The sequence below is a fragment of the Carlito syrichta genome, unplaced genomic scaffold (assembly GCF_000164805.1).
Source record: "Carlito syrichta isolate Samal-C Ts95f unplaced genomic scaffold, Tarsius_syrichta-2.0.1 Scaffold316036, whole genome shotgun sequence".
Lineage (NCBI taxonomy): Eukaryota > Metazoa > Chordata > Mammalia > Primates > Tarsiidae > Carlito > Carlito syrichta.
The window spans coordinates 478,810-493,828 of NW_007260132.1; positions in this window are offsets into that span (position 1 = coordinate 478,810).

Below are 15,019 nucleotides of genomic sequence, written 5' to 3' on the forward strand. Positions count from 1 at the left end.
GTGGGTCTCGAACCCACGGGCTCAGGCAAGCCACTCACCTCAGCCTCCCAAAGGCGCGGGATTCCAGGCTGAGCCACTGAGCCCGGCTCATTGTAGACTTTATAACACTGCACACTTAGGCTACACTCAATTTATTTGTTTAATATTTTTCTTTCTTCAAATAATAAATTAACCTGAGTTTGTTTACTACTGACTGTAACTCTTTTACCTTATGACTTAAAAAAAAAATTTTTTTTGAGTTGGAGTCTCACCCTGTCACCCAGACTGGAGTGCAGTGGTTACTCCTTAACTTTTTTGTAATAACACTTAGCTTAAAACACAAACATACGGTACAGTTGCGCAAAACTATTTTCTTTCCTATATTCTATTTTATAAGCCTTCTTTCTATCTTTTTTTTCTTTTACTTTTTAAACTTTTTGTTAAGAAATGAGACACAGGGCGCAGTGGCTCATGCCTATAATCCCAGCACTTTGGGAGATGGCGGCAAGAGGATTGCCTGAGCCCAGGCGTTCGAGACCAGCCTGGGCAACTTGGTGAGACCTCATCTCTACAATAAAAATCAAAAAATTAGATGGCCATGGTGGTGCATGTCTGTTGTTCCAGCTACTTGGAAGACTGAGGTAGAAGGATCGCCAGAGCCCAGCAGATCAAGGTGGTGGTGGCCGTGAGCGTGCCACTGCACTCCAGCCTGGGCGACAGTGTGAGATTCCAAATCAGAAAAGAAAAAAAGAGAGAGAAAAAATTAAGATACAAACACACACATTAGCCTAGGCCTAGCCGTAGAGACTGGATCATCAATATCACCGTCTTCCACCATCACTTCTTGTCCCCCTGGAAGGTCTTCAAGGGCAATCATGTGCATGGAGCTGTCATTGCCTCTGATAACAGTATCTTCTTCTGTAATACCTGCCTGAGGCTGCTTTACAGTTCACTCTCTTTTTAAATAAGTAAAAATAGCACACTCTAAAATAATGATACAAATTATAGTCGTCTTGTAGGACCACTGTCATATATGCAGCCCATTGCTGACCGAAATTCTGTTATATGGCTCATGACTACAGGTATTACTATCTGTGGATCTATTTGCAAGTATATCACTCTTCCTTGGAAGATGATTAAGATTTCAGCTACCACAAATTTTCAGAAAATTACCTCCAACTTGATGGCCTTTAATAATAGTTTCATTGCTGCTTCAACTATGCAGTCAAAAAAAGAAAACACTTACACGACTGGTCCTCTTGCTATTAATTAAGCCCAGAATATTTTTAACCTTACACTCATATAAATTCAAAAAGACATTGAGTACTACGCTTCTGTACTCTTGATAGATGATATAACAGAGGAAATACTGCAAGGCTGGGCATCTGAGGTTTGGGGTTCTAATTCTGGGTATGTGAGTTGGGGCAGATGTCTTAGTCTATCTGGATCTTGGTCTCCTCACTAATAGAATACTGTGCAGTGTCCCTGAATAACTTCTTAAGTTATATTAAGAAATATTTCTAGCTGGCCGCAGTGGGAGCCCAGCACTTTGGGAGTTCAAGCCCAGAAGTTTGAGGCCAGCCTGGACAACAGAGTAAGATCTTGTTTCTACAAAAAATCAAAAAGTTATCTGACTGTAGTGGCATGTGCCTGTAGTCCCAGCTGCTTGGAAGACCGAGGTGGGGTGATCACCTGAGCCCAGGAGGTCGAGGCTGCAGTGAGCTGGGATTGAGCGACCGTGCTCCAGCCTGGGTGATAAAGTGAGATCCTGACGCAGGAAAAGAAAGAAAGAAAGAAAGATTTCTATACAGCAAGTAAAAAGCAGTATAACAAATACTATCTGCCTAAAGCCCGAGCTTTACAAATGTGTTGGTGGTGTGAACTAGGCTCATCACAAAAGTCCTAAACATAGCCGTGTGTGATGGCTAGTGCCTGTAATCCCAGATACTCAGGAGGCTGAGGTGGGAGGATCACTGGAGCCCAGGAGTTTGAGGCCAGCCTGGACAACAAAGCAAAAACCCAGCTCAAAAAATACCTTTTAGATTATCCAGGTGTGGTGGTGCCAGCTACTCAGGAGGCTGAGGCAGGAGGATCCTTGAACCCAGAAGTCCGAGGCTGCAGTGAGTTATGATAACATTGCTGCACATCAGCCTGGGTGACAGAGTGAGACCTTGTCTCAAAAATTAAAAACAAAAAATCCTAGAGTCATAAAGGGAGGCCCAGCCTAGGAGCAAGAGCACACAGACCTATTCCCATGGCAGGCAATTACAGATACAGGATGCCAGACAGAGCTCTCCCACCAGAATTCCACTTGGGCAAGGGCAAACACCCAAGGGTCAAACAAGGGATGCTATGAGCCCACCCATTCTGAAAAGAGAAACAATGTCACTGAAGCAACTGTGGCGAAGGGTTCCCCAAAGCATGTTCCACCACCTTACACCCAGCATCCTCCAGGCCATTAAAGAAAGGGCTAGATATTCCCTGCGACTGGCAGAGAGGGTCCCTTGGAAGGGCGCTGTCAGAGTGATGAGCTTCCCCCACTTGCCGTGGGTGGTGGCCCCCCTTTGACTCACTCCAAGGGAAGGTCACGGAGCATGACTCCCTGGAGTCTGCGGGGTGCAGAGACCGCCTAGGGGAGAGGATCTCAGAGTGGCTCAAGGGAGCTAAGACCAAGGGAGGGTGGAGGCTTCAATGAAAGCGGGCTGACCGCCGCTGGCCCCAGGGAGGTATGTTTCTAGAGCCAGAAGGACCCCCCGTGGAAGACGGCAGGCTCGCGGCATCCAAAAACTCCCTCGTGGAGCAGAGGTCTCCGGGAAGCCCAGCCGCGTTCTCACGTCACAGGGACGGCTGCCCCTGCCAGAGGACGCCAACCCCAACTGCAAACTGAGCCAGACCAGAAAGACGTCTCTGTCCTCTCCTCTTCCTCCTGTCCCCACAGCACCCTGGAGATCAAGGGACAGAGCCGGGCAGAGAAGTAGAGAAGAGGCTGACACTGCAGGTTCCTGAGCCTGTCAGGTCCAAGCCAGGGAGGGGGGCAGTAGGCCTTAGCCCGAATGAGAGGCTGAAGCTTTTGTTTAGATCACACCGGACGTTTTAAGCCTTTTAAAGGGGACAATGAATTCATGCCGAAAGGTGACATCGAAAGCTATCATTTTTCCGAGAAAGTAGGAAAGGGAGACTTCCACAGTGGCCAGTGGGGGAAAAAAGCGGTGTGAGAATGTAAAATTATTTTATGATGTGTGCCCCCACAAGCCCAAATGTTACATAAATCTTTTGCCATATTGGCCTCAGACCCTTCTTTTTAATAAATAAAACATTACAAAGACATAGAGGTTCCCCCTTTCCAATACCATTTACTTCCCTCTCGTCCCGGGAGCAACTTCTATCCTGAGGCTCATGCGCACAGTTCCTGCCTGTGTTTTTATATTCTCATGGTATAAATATATATTTGAAAACAGTAGATGGCATGTATTTGATATTTTTAGCATGATATCTACGGTCCTTTCTAACTAAAATTCTACCGTACGGTGTGATATTTCTATTTTAATCAAATGATAATAGTGAGGGGACTTTTTCAATTCCCTCTCTCTGCACTGTGTCTCATTGATCAAGAATGAAATGCTACGCTCATGACACGTACACAGAGGCCCGGCTATGCTAAACTAAGGGAAGCAAACCTAAAAGGGTGCACCCGGAGCAGGAAGAAGTCACAGTGCAGACACAGCTGGCGGCCATCAGAGGGCGACATCATCTAAAAAAAAGAGCACACATACAGGGTGGCGGCTTTGGATGATGAGGCCGCTGTAGGCTTCTAACACAACTTGTAAGTGCAAGAAGGTAAAATCAGAAAACGCAAGTCTGATCGTGTGAATTACCTGCCAAAGGTCACAAAGCTAGTTAACTTCTTCTGCCTTCGGGTCCAGTGCTCTGGTAGGTCTGTGAGCAACCCTGCAAATAATTCAGTAGACGTAAGACATCAAGTTGGTGTAAATCAGATCATTAATAATGTGTCCACTTTTTATTCAACGTCTTATGATCTCTTGTGGTGATTTTAAGTCCTCAGCATGCTCAGAAGGGCACTTCAGTCATCATCAGGATGATATTCAGGCTTGAGGAAAAAACGAGAGACAAGAAATTTGCGAAATGATAAAATCATTTAAAAGGTGTAAAATAATGCTGAAGCAGTAGTTTTTAAACCGAAAAAGAAACTTTAAACTTGAGTTCTTTACATTAGTAGCAAGCATATGTTGATAATTTTCTGTATGAAATTTTTGGAATGATATCAACAGTGCATCCCATTGACCACCCAGTTAGGATAGAAGAATTCGTTCAATTAGGACAGTGTACGATGAAGTGACAAAGAAAGTCCAACATCTCAGTAGCTAACATTCTAAAGCAGGGGTCAGCAAATAGGCCCAAAGCCTGCTTTTGTAAATAAAGTTTTATTGGCACATAGACACACCCATTTGTTTACTTATAGTCCGTGGCTGCTTTTGGACTTCAGTGGCAGTTGATTTCTTCAAACTGGCCTCTTGGCCTGCAAAGCCTAAAACATATACTTCTTGACTCTTAGTCCATTTGTGCTGCTATAACAGAATACCACAGACTGTGTAATGTATAAAGAGAAATATTGTGGCTCACAATTCTGGAGGTCAGGAAGTCCCCTATCGAGGAGGGTGGGTTTGGCCTTGTTTATTCAAGATGGTACCTCAAAATGCTGCATCCTCCAGGGGAAAGGAACTCTTCTCTTCACATAGGGAAGGCAGAAAGGCACCAAGGCAGAAAGGGGCTTCGCCTGTCCCTTCATAACTGCGTGAATCCCACCCATGCAGGTGGAGTCTTCCTCATGGCCTAATCGCCTCTCAAAGATCCCACCTCGCAATACTGCTACAATGGCAACTAAGTTTCAACTTGAGTTGGGAAGGGGATGAGCATTCAAACCACAGCACTGCCATCTTTTTTTTTGAGTTGGAGTCTCACTCTGTCGCCCAGACTAGAGTGCAGCGGCCACGCCCGGCCACCGCAGCCTCAACCTGCTGGGCTCCGGCGATCCTTCCGCCTCAGCCTTCCGAGTACCCGAAATTACAGGCGCGCACTACCACGCCTGGCTAATTTTTTGATTTATTGTAGAGATGAGGTCTCGCCTGCCCAGGTGGGTCTCGAACCCGCGGGCTCAGGCAATCCACTCACCTCAGCCTCCCAAAGGCGCGGTATTATAGATGAGCCACCAAGCCCGGCATCACTGGCGTCTTACAGAAAAAGTCTGCCAACCCCTCCTCTAAAGCAAAGCTGTCTAATAAAGCTTTCTGTGATGATGAAAGCACTCGGTATCTACACTGTCCAACACAGTTGTCACTAGCCACATGCGGCTACCAAGCCCTTGAAATGTGGCCAGCAATTGCCTTATTGGACAACAACTGCGAAACAGAATTTTTAATTTCAATGAATTTAAATGTAATAGTCACATGTGGTCAGGAGCTCCGAGGAACTAATAAGAGTCTAATGACATGCCTCAATCTCTTGGCTTCTTACACTGCTGGGGTTTTGCATTTACAAAAGCAGGCTTTGGGACAGATTTGCCTGCGGGCAGTATTTCATTGGTGCCTGTTTTATGGTGTGAAGGTACTGAGATGCTGAGCTTTCTTTGTGACTTCTGCACAAGCTACCCTATCCCAACTCAAAGAGTTCCACAATTCCCTACTTCCTTCAGAAAGACATAACTCAAAAGCCCTTCTGAGGAAAAATCCAGGAAAGCACTCCCTAACCTGTAGAGTTGTATTTCATTTCCTTGTCTCACATTCATCTCCTCTAATCTGTATTTAATGTATCATCTAGAAATACTTTGGCTGCAAATAACAGAGCACCTTATCGTGGCCTTAACAGCCAGGGCTGGTTTTTTCATGTTAGTAGGAGTTTGGAAGTTGGAAGCTTCCAGCGTCAGTTCAGTAGTTTGACAGTGTCAGAGCTGGTATCTCTACAATTCTCTTGAACTTTCTCTTCTTGTTATGAAATGACTGCAGTCACATTTAAGGTAGAAAGAAGTGGAACTAAGTATTGCATCAAACACACCTGTCCCATTTTCTAAGAAAAATAAAGATTTCCAGAAGACACTCTGGATACAAATCCTTACTGGTGTCTGGGAACAACCAGCGCTGGGTCACATGACCGCCAGAGCTGTAAGATAGCCTGAGACAGCAGGAAACCACTGACTGATCAACAATGGTTGTCACCTGGGGCTCAGCACACTGGCCCCATAAAGGTATGGGTATCAGGTAGACAACTAACCATGTCTGCCAATTATACCATGCCAAGCTCCAAGAGTATCCTCTGATGTGAGTTTTCTAGGATTTCATGAGTAGGCATGTGTTCTTTGTAGACATTCCTTAATTCAAGGATTATTTGCTGATTACCTGTTGGATGTCAAGCATTGGGCCAGGTGTCAGGAAGGGGCAGAACATGAGACTGGAAATGCTGATCTAAAATATGGAGACCTGGGCTGGGCGTGGTGGCTCACGCCTATAATCCTAGCACTTTGGGGGGACTGAGGTGAGAAGATTGCCTGAGCCCACAGGTTTGAGACCAGCCTGGGCCACTTGATGAGACTTCATCTCTACAATAAATCAAAAAAAGTAGCCGGGCATAGTGGCGTGTGCCTGTAATTCCAGCTACCTGGAAGGTTGAGGCAGAAGGATTGCCTGAGCCCAGCAGGTCGAGGCTGCAGTAGTCGTGTGTGCCACTGCACTCTAGCCTGGACAACAAAGTGAGACTCCAACTCAAAAACATAAAATAAAATAGTAAAATAAAATAAAATATGGAGACCCTATATAAACACATAAATGGAAGGTTTTATGAAACAATATAAATATTATACCAAATAAGCCACCAATTTGTATTTTTACTTGAGTCTCAGTACATTTAACCTGAAAGCTCTTCCTGAGTGACTTAGCTTACTATGACATTCACTACACATCCAAAAACACAGTTCTGCTGGGTGATTACTTTTAAATCTTCTGGTAGGTACGAATCTCAGTGACTCAGATGCACAAGAAATATGCTAGAACTTTGGTTATTTTTCCGCATAAATCTTCCATTCCGCTGAAGTAGCAGAAACTTTGTTTCTGTGAATTTGATGTTTTCTAAGGTTGTGCCTAAGTCCGGAGAGTGGGGAGACACCTTTTGAAGGAGGGGAACGGTTTGACCGTTCATGGGAGCATCAGTTAAGATTGTATCCCATCAGCCTGCCAGTTTGTTGAGGACATGTCCCTTGTTCCTGACCTCATGGTCCCTTTTGGGACAGTGCCTGGCTTGCTGGTCCCTCACCTGGTACGGTCATTCTGCACCTCTGCCCCCATAATGAGGTTCAAATGTTTCTGTGGGGGTTCTAAGGACCCTTCAGGTTCCAAAGCTAATGTGGTGACATTATTCAGAAGTCCTGCCGCCTTCATAGGCTCTGGTAGGAAAACAGGGTACAGTCCTTTCCCTATGTTCTTGAGTCCTGCAGTTTCAACTGAGGGCTTCACTGCCCTCTGGGACCACAGAGGGTGGGCATGGGGCCTTCATCAACCCACTACTGTGTTCTTAAAGCTTCACTATCTCTCCTCCCCCGGAAACGCTCAGCAGGTGTCTTGCGGCTGTTCGTTTTTCTACATATATTTATGGGAACATAGTCCGTACTCGAGTGTCTTACATCCAAAAACCATTCCCATTCCCCTAGACCAGAGTCATTCCCAAAAGAAAGCAAAGGAACTGTGGGGCTGTATGAGAAGGTATGCAACATGCAGGAGGGAAAAAGAAGCCTGCCCTGTCAAATGACCCCTCCCCTGTGGGAACGGGCTCCTCGCCAAAGCACAGTGGCGGCTGTCCCTCCCTTCCACACAAGCAGCCTGCACTGCTGAGAGGTGCTTCCCCTTGAAATTATCCCTCGATGTCTTGTGGAAGCCATCGTGTGAGTCTACACAATGGGTTGTGGGTGACACACACTGTAAGCGAAGGGGAAAATGAATGTGAATGATGTCTTGAAGGGTTGTAAGGGGCTGGCAGACTGAAGAGCTAGAGGGAAGCTTGCCGGACAGGTAGATGATACGAGATGGCACTTGGCACGTTTAAAGAATTGGAAGTTGCTTCACAGATGGTCGGCTTTTGGTATCTGCAGTAGTTAACTCCATAAAATCTCACCAACACTGAATTTGTGAATCCTGAACCATGGCTCCTAAGGGAAATACAGGTTCATGTTCCTGAGAGCCTCTGGTCACCACATTTTCATTAACAAGTCAATCTATGCCCTTCTTTTATTTGTGTTTTTGTTTAAAGACACCTTTTTTTTTTTTTTTTGAGTTGGAGTTTCACTCTGTCACCCAGGCTGGAGTGCAGTGGCCGCTCCCGGCCACCGCAGCCTCACCCTGGCTACAGCAATCCTTCCGCCTCAACCTTCCAAGTAGCTGGAACTACAGGTGCACACTACCATGCCCAGTTAATTTTTTATTTGTTGTAGAGATGAGGTCTCACCAAGTTGCCCAAGTGGGTCTTGAACCCACGGGCTCAGGCAATCTACTCACCTCAGCCTCCCAAGGTGCGGGATTACAGGCTGAGCCACCAAGCCCGGCTAGCACTGTAGTTTTAAACAGCAAAATCACCAAAAAGAAAATGCAGAAAATATGCCACTAAACAGATCTCCAAAAGGACATTAGTTTACAGCAAGAGAGCTGAATCAAGAAGGCAGAGTGTCAGCTGGTTTGACCTTGGTGGGAACATGTACATCTAGTGACTCAAATATGTCACCATTCCGTGCAGGCACATGTCCACGAATAACAGCCAAAGCACCACAGATATTGACTTGGGGGGTTACAGATACATTTTAGCAAGTAGGAAAATTTGCAAACACAGAATCCATGAATAATAAGAGGGAACTTGTAGCTGGAGCTACATGAAATGACCCTGTCCTCTGACTTCTCTCCCGCTCCCTCCTCTTCTGGAGTCTCATCTGTGGTCCTACGTCTTCTCACAATACTCATCACCATCCACTTTGTATCCTAAATGCTTGGTGGGATTTTTTTTTTTTTTTGAGTTGGAGTGTCACTCCATCACCCAGCCTGGAGTGCAGTGGCATACTCACGGCCACCCCAGCATTGACCTGCTGGGCTCTGGTGATCCTTCTACCTCAGCCTTTCAAGTAGCCAGAACTACAGGCACATGCTACCACGCCCAGGAAATTTTATTTATTTATTGTAGAGACGAGGTCTCGCCAAGTTGCCTGGGCTGGTCTCGAATCCGTGGGCTCAGGCAATCCACTCGCCTCAGCCTCCCAAACTGCTGGGATTACAGCATGAGCCACTGAGCCTGGCAAGTAGGATTTCTTTCCTGTGTGCCTTACCTCACAGGTTCTTTGAGAGCACGGGTAAGTGGTTCCTTGTTGTGTTCACTCTGAGGAGAGGAGGGATGCCTTGGCCAGAGTGAGTACCTAAAATATTCGATGAATGAATGGGAGACTTTCTGAGGCAAAGGGTGGTAATCTTGGCCCAGGAGCTAGTGTGCCCATCTGCTTTGGGTACAAGGCCAGAGAGGCCTCCAAGGGCCCATGTGTCAAGTGCACAAGCATGCCTTCTCTGAGGTTGGGGTTATGGAAGAAGCCATTTGGGAGCAAGACAGCCAAGGGAGTCACTGACCTCAAGGAATGAATTTCCTGGTATGAACAAACTGGATGCTACTGGTAGCTGGTAAGGAGACACTGTTTTGAGTTTAGCCCTGGTTCACACCTTCCAGACATACTTTGACTTTATCAAGATGCTAGAGGAGAAAGCTAAAAGAAGAAATGTCACAATATCCTTCTATGTGGCCATTAAATATCTGGCAAGTTCTGCATTTATGAAGGATATGCTGAGGGAAGCAGCACCACAAGTAGAAGTGACAGTGGCCCATTTGGGCCACAGTGTTGAACAGCATTAGTAGCAGGGGCAGAAAACTATCCAGAATGAGCCACTCTCAAAGCCTGCTGGAGAACCAGAGATGGCTTGTGGCCCCAGTGATTCCCTTAAGAGGGTCGTGATGTCCCTGTGACTATTGCTCCGTCCTGATCGTCCTACCCAACCTCAAGTTTGGGGAAGAAAGGATAACCCTGAAAACCATCATTAATCATCTAGCAACTTCTGCAGATGTTTCCATTTGACACTTGACATCACAGTGAATAAATTATAAAGCTTTATAATTTCTGGGCCAAGTTATTTTTCCGGGAAAACAACTTGCCCAAAAAACTCATATGCTTTAATTTTAAGCTAAAAAAAAAAAAAAAAAGGCCGGCTAAAACTATATCATTTTTGGAAACTGCTTTCCATTTTCAAATCTTAGCTGGTGGTCGTAACAACTCTAGGCTTTCAATTCTTCATCTATAGCCTAAAAAGATTGGAGTGGGTGCTGTCTTAAATCACTTGTTTTTGGGATTCTGGGATTTCTGCTCTTCAAAGCTTAGAATTTTGGGTGAAGTCCACACCACACATTTTATTTTACTTTTTATTTTTTGGAATCGGAGTCTCACTCTGTCGCCCAGGCTGGAGTGCAGCGGCAGGCTCACGGCCACTGCAGCCTCGACCTGCTGGGCTCAGGCGATCCTTCTTCCTTAGCCTTCCAAGTAGCAACAGGCACCTGTGCCACCATGTCCGGCTAATTTTTCTTGACTTATTGCAGAGATAAAGTCTCACCATGTTGCCCAGGCTGGTCTTGAACCAGTGGGCTCAGGCAATCCTCTCACCTCGGCCTCCCAAAATACTGGGATCATAGGCATTAGCTGCCACCCCAGGCCCACAGCACATCTTAAATAAACATCCAAGTTCTGAGTCTGTAATTGCCATGGACAGATATGAAAGGATTGTCCAACAAAGCTTCATAGAACTTAGAACTTCTGCACTCTAGAGGTTATTGAAAAATGTATTGTTATACTTTTGAAGAGGAAGACATAGAACGTGGTTGAACAGCCTGAGAGAAATCTGGATAAATAGGTAGAAAGTAATGACAGCCTGGGGAAAGACAAAAAAAAGGGAGGGAACGTGCTTCCCAAAGCATGCACTCAAATGAAGCAGGCTCTGGGCAGAAAAAATCCAGAATTCCCAGCTGATTAGATTCAGCCCAATCTCTTCTCACTGAAGGATAGATTTCCTGAGGACAGAGCAAGGGAGCAGCCAAGCCTGGACTCTGCCTTTGGCTTAACTGGAAAACCAACAAGAAGGGCTGACTTAAGTATTACTCGTTTAATCAAGAGACCACGGTGACTAGGGATGCCAGGAAAGAAACCAAGAATAATAATATTGACTTAGATTAATGAATGAATAACCCAATCTGTTTTTTATCAGCAGAAAAGCAAAAGATATACACAGTAGTTGGAGAACTGTGTGCAACGGTTCAAAATTCAGTAGGGAGGTTCACCAGCTACCTGCTGTCTCAAAAGAAATTGACCAACAAAATCAAAATTGACCTTTTGACAGATCATGCGACAGCATACTCAAGGGTGCGTCAACATACTCAAGGGTGCGTCAACCTCCAGAGAAGGGACTCCAAGTGACCTCCTCTCTGCAGAGTGGAGCAAAGTGGGCTGTATCAGGTCCCCATCTTATTACTAGAACACACCCAACAGATAAAGTTATGAAGCACAAGTAGGAGGAAAAAAAAAGAAAGTGACTGAAAGATAATAGAACACAGAATAGAATCCACAGCTTGTTTCAGAAAACTTGTGAATAATATTCCTGCTGCTTAATTTTCCAAAGAATTTTAATGTGTACTTTATAAGTGAAAACCTGGCAATCAACCTTGCAGAAATTCCAGTTAAGCAACCCTATCTCCAAGACCCTCCCATTCTGAAGGGAATTAATGAAATGACATATGGTGAGACGACTTCATTCTTTTTGGATGAGGACTTAAATTTTTTTTATTTCATGTGCAATTTGCAGTAAGGCTTTTTAATAAGTCCCTGAAATCTGTTTAAACATTTTAATGGATATATAACTATACATAGTTATGGTGTATATGTGATATTCTAATTGGCATATCCATCACCTCAAATATTCATTATCTCTTTGTGTTGGAGTATTCAAGATCTGTTCTTCTAGCTATTTTGAAATATACAGTAAATGACTATTATGTTCATCCCACTGCGTTATAGAACTAGAGTTTATTCCTCCTATCTAACTGTAATTCTCTACCCATTAACCAACCTGTCACTATAGAAATACAAAATTATTGGATTAAAATTATTGAAATAAGCACATATGCATGCTTTTCTTCCTGTAGTGAGATTTTATAACTACCAACAGATTATTTCAAAGGAATTCAGAATCCCCAAAAGTGTGGCAATCCCTGGTGATACAGTGAACGAGTCAGTGAACCACCATCTACAAAAGACGTTAACAAGAAGCTGAGATGACCAGAGAGAGGCAATCCAGTGGATGTGAGAAAACTGTGTTTGGTAGCTAGTTGGTAGCATTTTATCAACTAGTTATCTAGTGTGGAACTACCAGGCAAATGGGATTTCAGCTCATTCAAAAAAGACTGTTGATAGCAGAGATTTGGATGAGGACCACACTAAGGACCCAGTTTATGATTCAGGAGGACAAAATCTTGCACAAGTTAAAGTGCTGGTAAGTAGAATCTAGAGATCTTCCACTGCAGAAAAGAATGAAAGCCCTGGCAATGATTTAAACAATTTTTTTCCTACGGTCACATAGACATAAATCAAAGTATCTCTTCATAACCTTAAGATAGACACCTTTCAGGTCATCGATAAGTGACGAGATGATGGTGGTCATTTGTTTAAAAAATGCATTGGAGGCAGGGCATGGTGGCTCACACCTGTAATCCCAGTACTTTGGAAGGCCAAAACATGAGAATTGCCTGAGTCCAGGAGTTCAAGACCAGCCTGGGCAACTTGACACGACCTCACCTCAACAGTGAATCAAAAAATTAGCCAGGCACGGTGGCGTGTGCCTGTAGTTCCAGCTTCTTGGAAGACTGAGGCTGAGGGATTGCCTGAGCCCAGTAGGTCGAGGCTGCAGTGGTTGCGAGCATACCAGTGCACTCCAGCCTAGGCAACAGAGTGCGACTCCAACTCAAAAGAAATGAAATAAAAATAAAAAAATAAAGAGTGATTGGAGAGGGCAGGGATCCTAGCCAAGTCAAATCCCTTCTTCGTCAAGCCTGAAATTAAATATTGTTAGCACTGAGAGGAAAGTTAGACGTCATTGACGCCAATGGCCTTGTTTTAATAGATGTGGAAAGAGATTAAATAAACTTTCTCAGAGTTAAAGGCGGGGCTGACCTTCCACACAAGGCTCCCGCCTCTGCGTTCTTCTACAATTAAACTCACTTGGAAACTGCTCACATTTGGCTTGATGATGCTTTTTCTGACAAGTAGGTGTTCAAGTCTTTTGCTTTCATTTCATCCTGTGCAATTAAGTATCATTTCAACATTTAGATTAGCTTATCTGACAGCCTTGTTCAGAGCACTCAGTAACTGTACTAACTTGTTCTCATTCCCAGCTACTAAGGGACATTACCAAGTACACGAGGGCGTTTGCTTTTATATCAAGAACGTTTATGCAGAATTCCAGATCTTCAGATGTATTCTTATTAGTATGAGTCCTTAAGCTACTTGTTTGCCAATTATGTGCGTTAGAAATGTAAATTTGGAGGCATAACATTTGAATTTTTTTTTTTTGAGTTGGAGTCTCACTCCATCGCCCAGGCTGGAGTGCAGTTGCAATGACATGCTCACAGCCACCCCAGCGTCCACCCACTGGGCTCCAGAGATCCTTCCGCCTCAGCCTTCCAAGTAGCTGGAACTACAGGCATGTGCTACCACACCCGGCTAATTTTTTAATTTACTGTAGAGACGAGGTCTCGCCATGTTGCCCAGGCTGGTTTCAAACCCACGGGCTCAGGCAATCCTCTCACCTTGGCCTCCCAAAGCGATGGGGTTACAGGCTTGAGCCGCCACGACCAGCAACATTTGAATTTATTACAACACATTTAATAAGACCAAACCTTTTTTAAAATCTTCATGACACTATTAGAAATTGTGTTCCCTTTGTTCATATGCAGGGCTGCTTTCCACCTCACATCGGCAACACACAAATCTCACTTTTTCCAAGTGAAAGTAGGGTGTGTCAACTAGAAGACAGATATGACACATGACAAATGCTACACCTTTTTAAAAGAGCTTTTTTATTGCTTTTTCTCCTCCATTGAGAATGCAATTGCTACCTTCTAATAACGTGGCTTGCTGAACCAGACACCTAAATGGGGAGTACTTTGGATCAGAAGAGGACCATGTCCCCATGTTCCCAAACACTAGGAGTCAGTTCTTACATTTTTCAGGCCTGGCTCGGTGGCTGTCATCTCAGCACTTTGGGAAGAGGAGGTAAGAGGATTGCCTGAGCTCACAGGTTCAAGACCACCTTGGGCAACTTGGTGAGATCTTGTCTCTACAATACATCAAAAAATTGGCCGGCAGTGGTGGCACACACCTGTGACTCCAGCTGCCTGAAAGGCTGAGATGGAAGGATTGCCTGAGCCCAGCAGGTCGAGTCTGCAGTGGCCATGAGCATGCCACTGCACTTTAGCATGGGTGACAGTGAGACTCCAACTCATAAAAAATAAAAAATTAAAATCTTACATTTTTCAACTGGACGTTCATTAACATTCATTTGATCAGTCAGTTTTTCAGCAAATAATTACTTTTGCAAAATGATTTTATTCTCATCTTAGAGCTAAAACTGGTGTCAAAGGATAAAAATGACAACAAAATTTTAGTTCCATAGAAATAAGAACTTCCCAGAATTCATAGCTTTTAAAAAAACAAATAGTCAGCCGGGCTCAGTGGCTCAGCCTGTAATCCTGCGCCTTTGGGAGGCTGAGGTGAGTGGATTGCCTGAGACCGCGGGTTCGAGACCTGCCTGGACAGGCGAGACCTCATCTCTACAATAAATCAAAAAATCAGCCAGGCGTGGTAGCGCATGCCTGTAGTTCTAGCTGCTTGGAAGGCTGAGGCGGAAGGATCGCC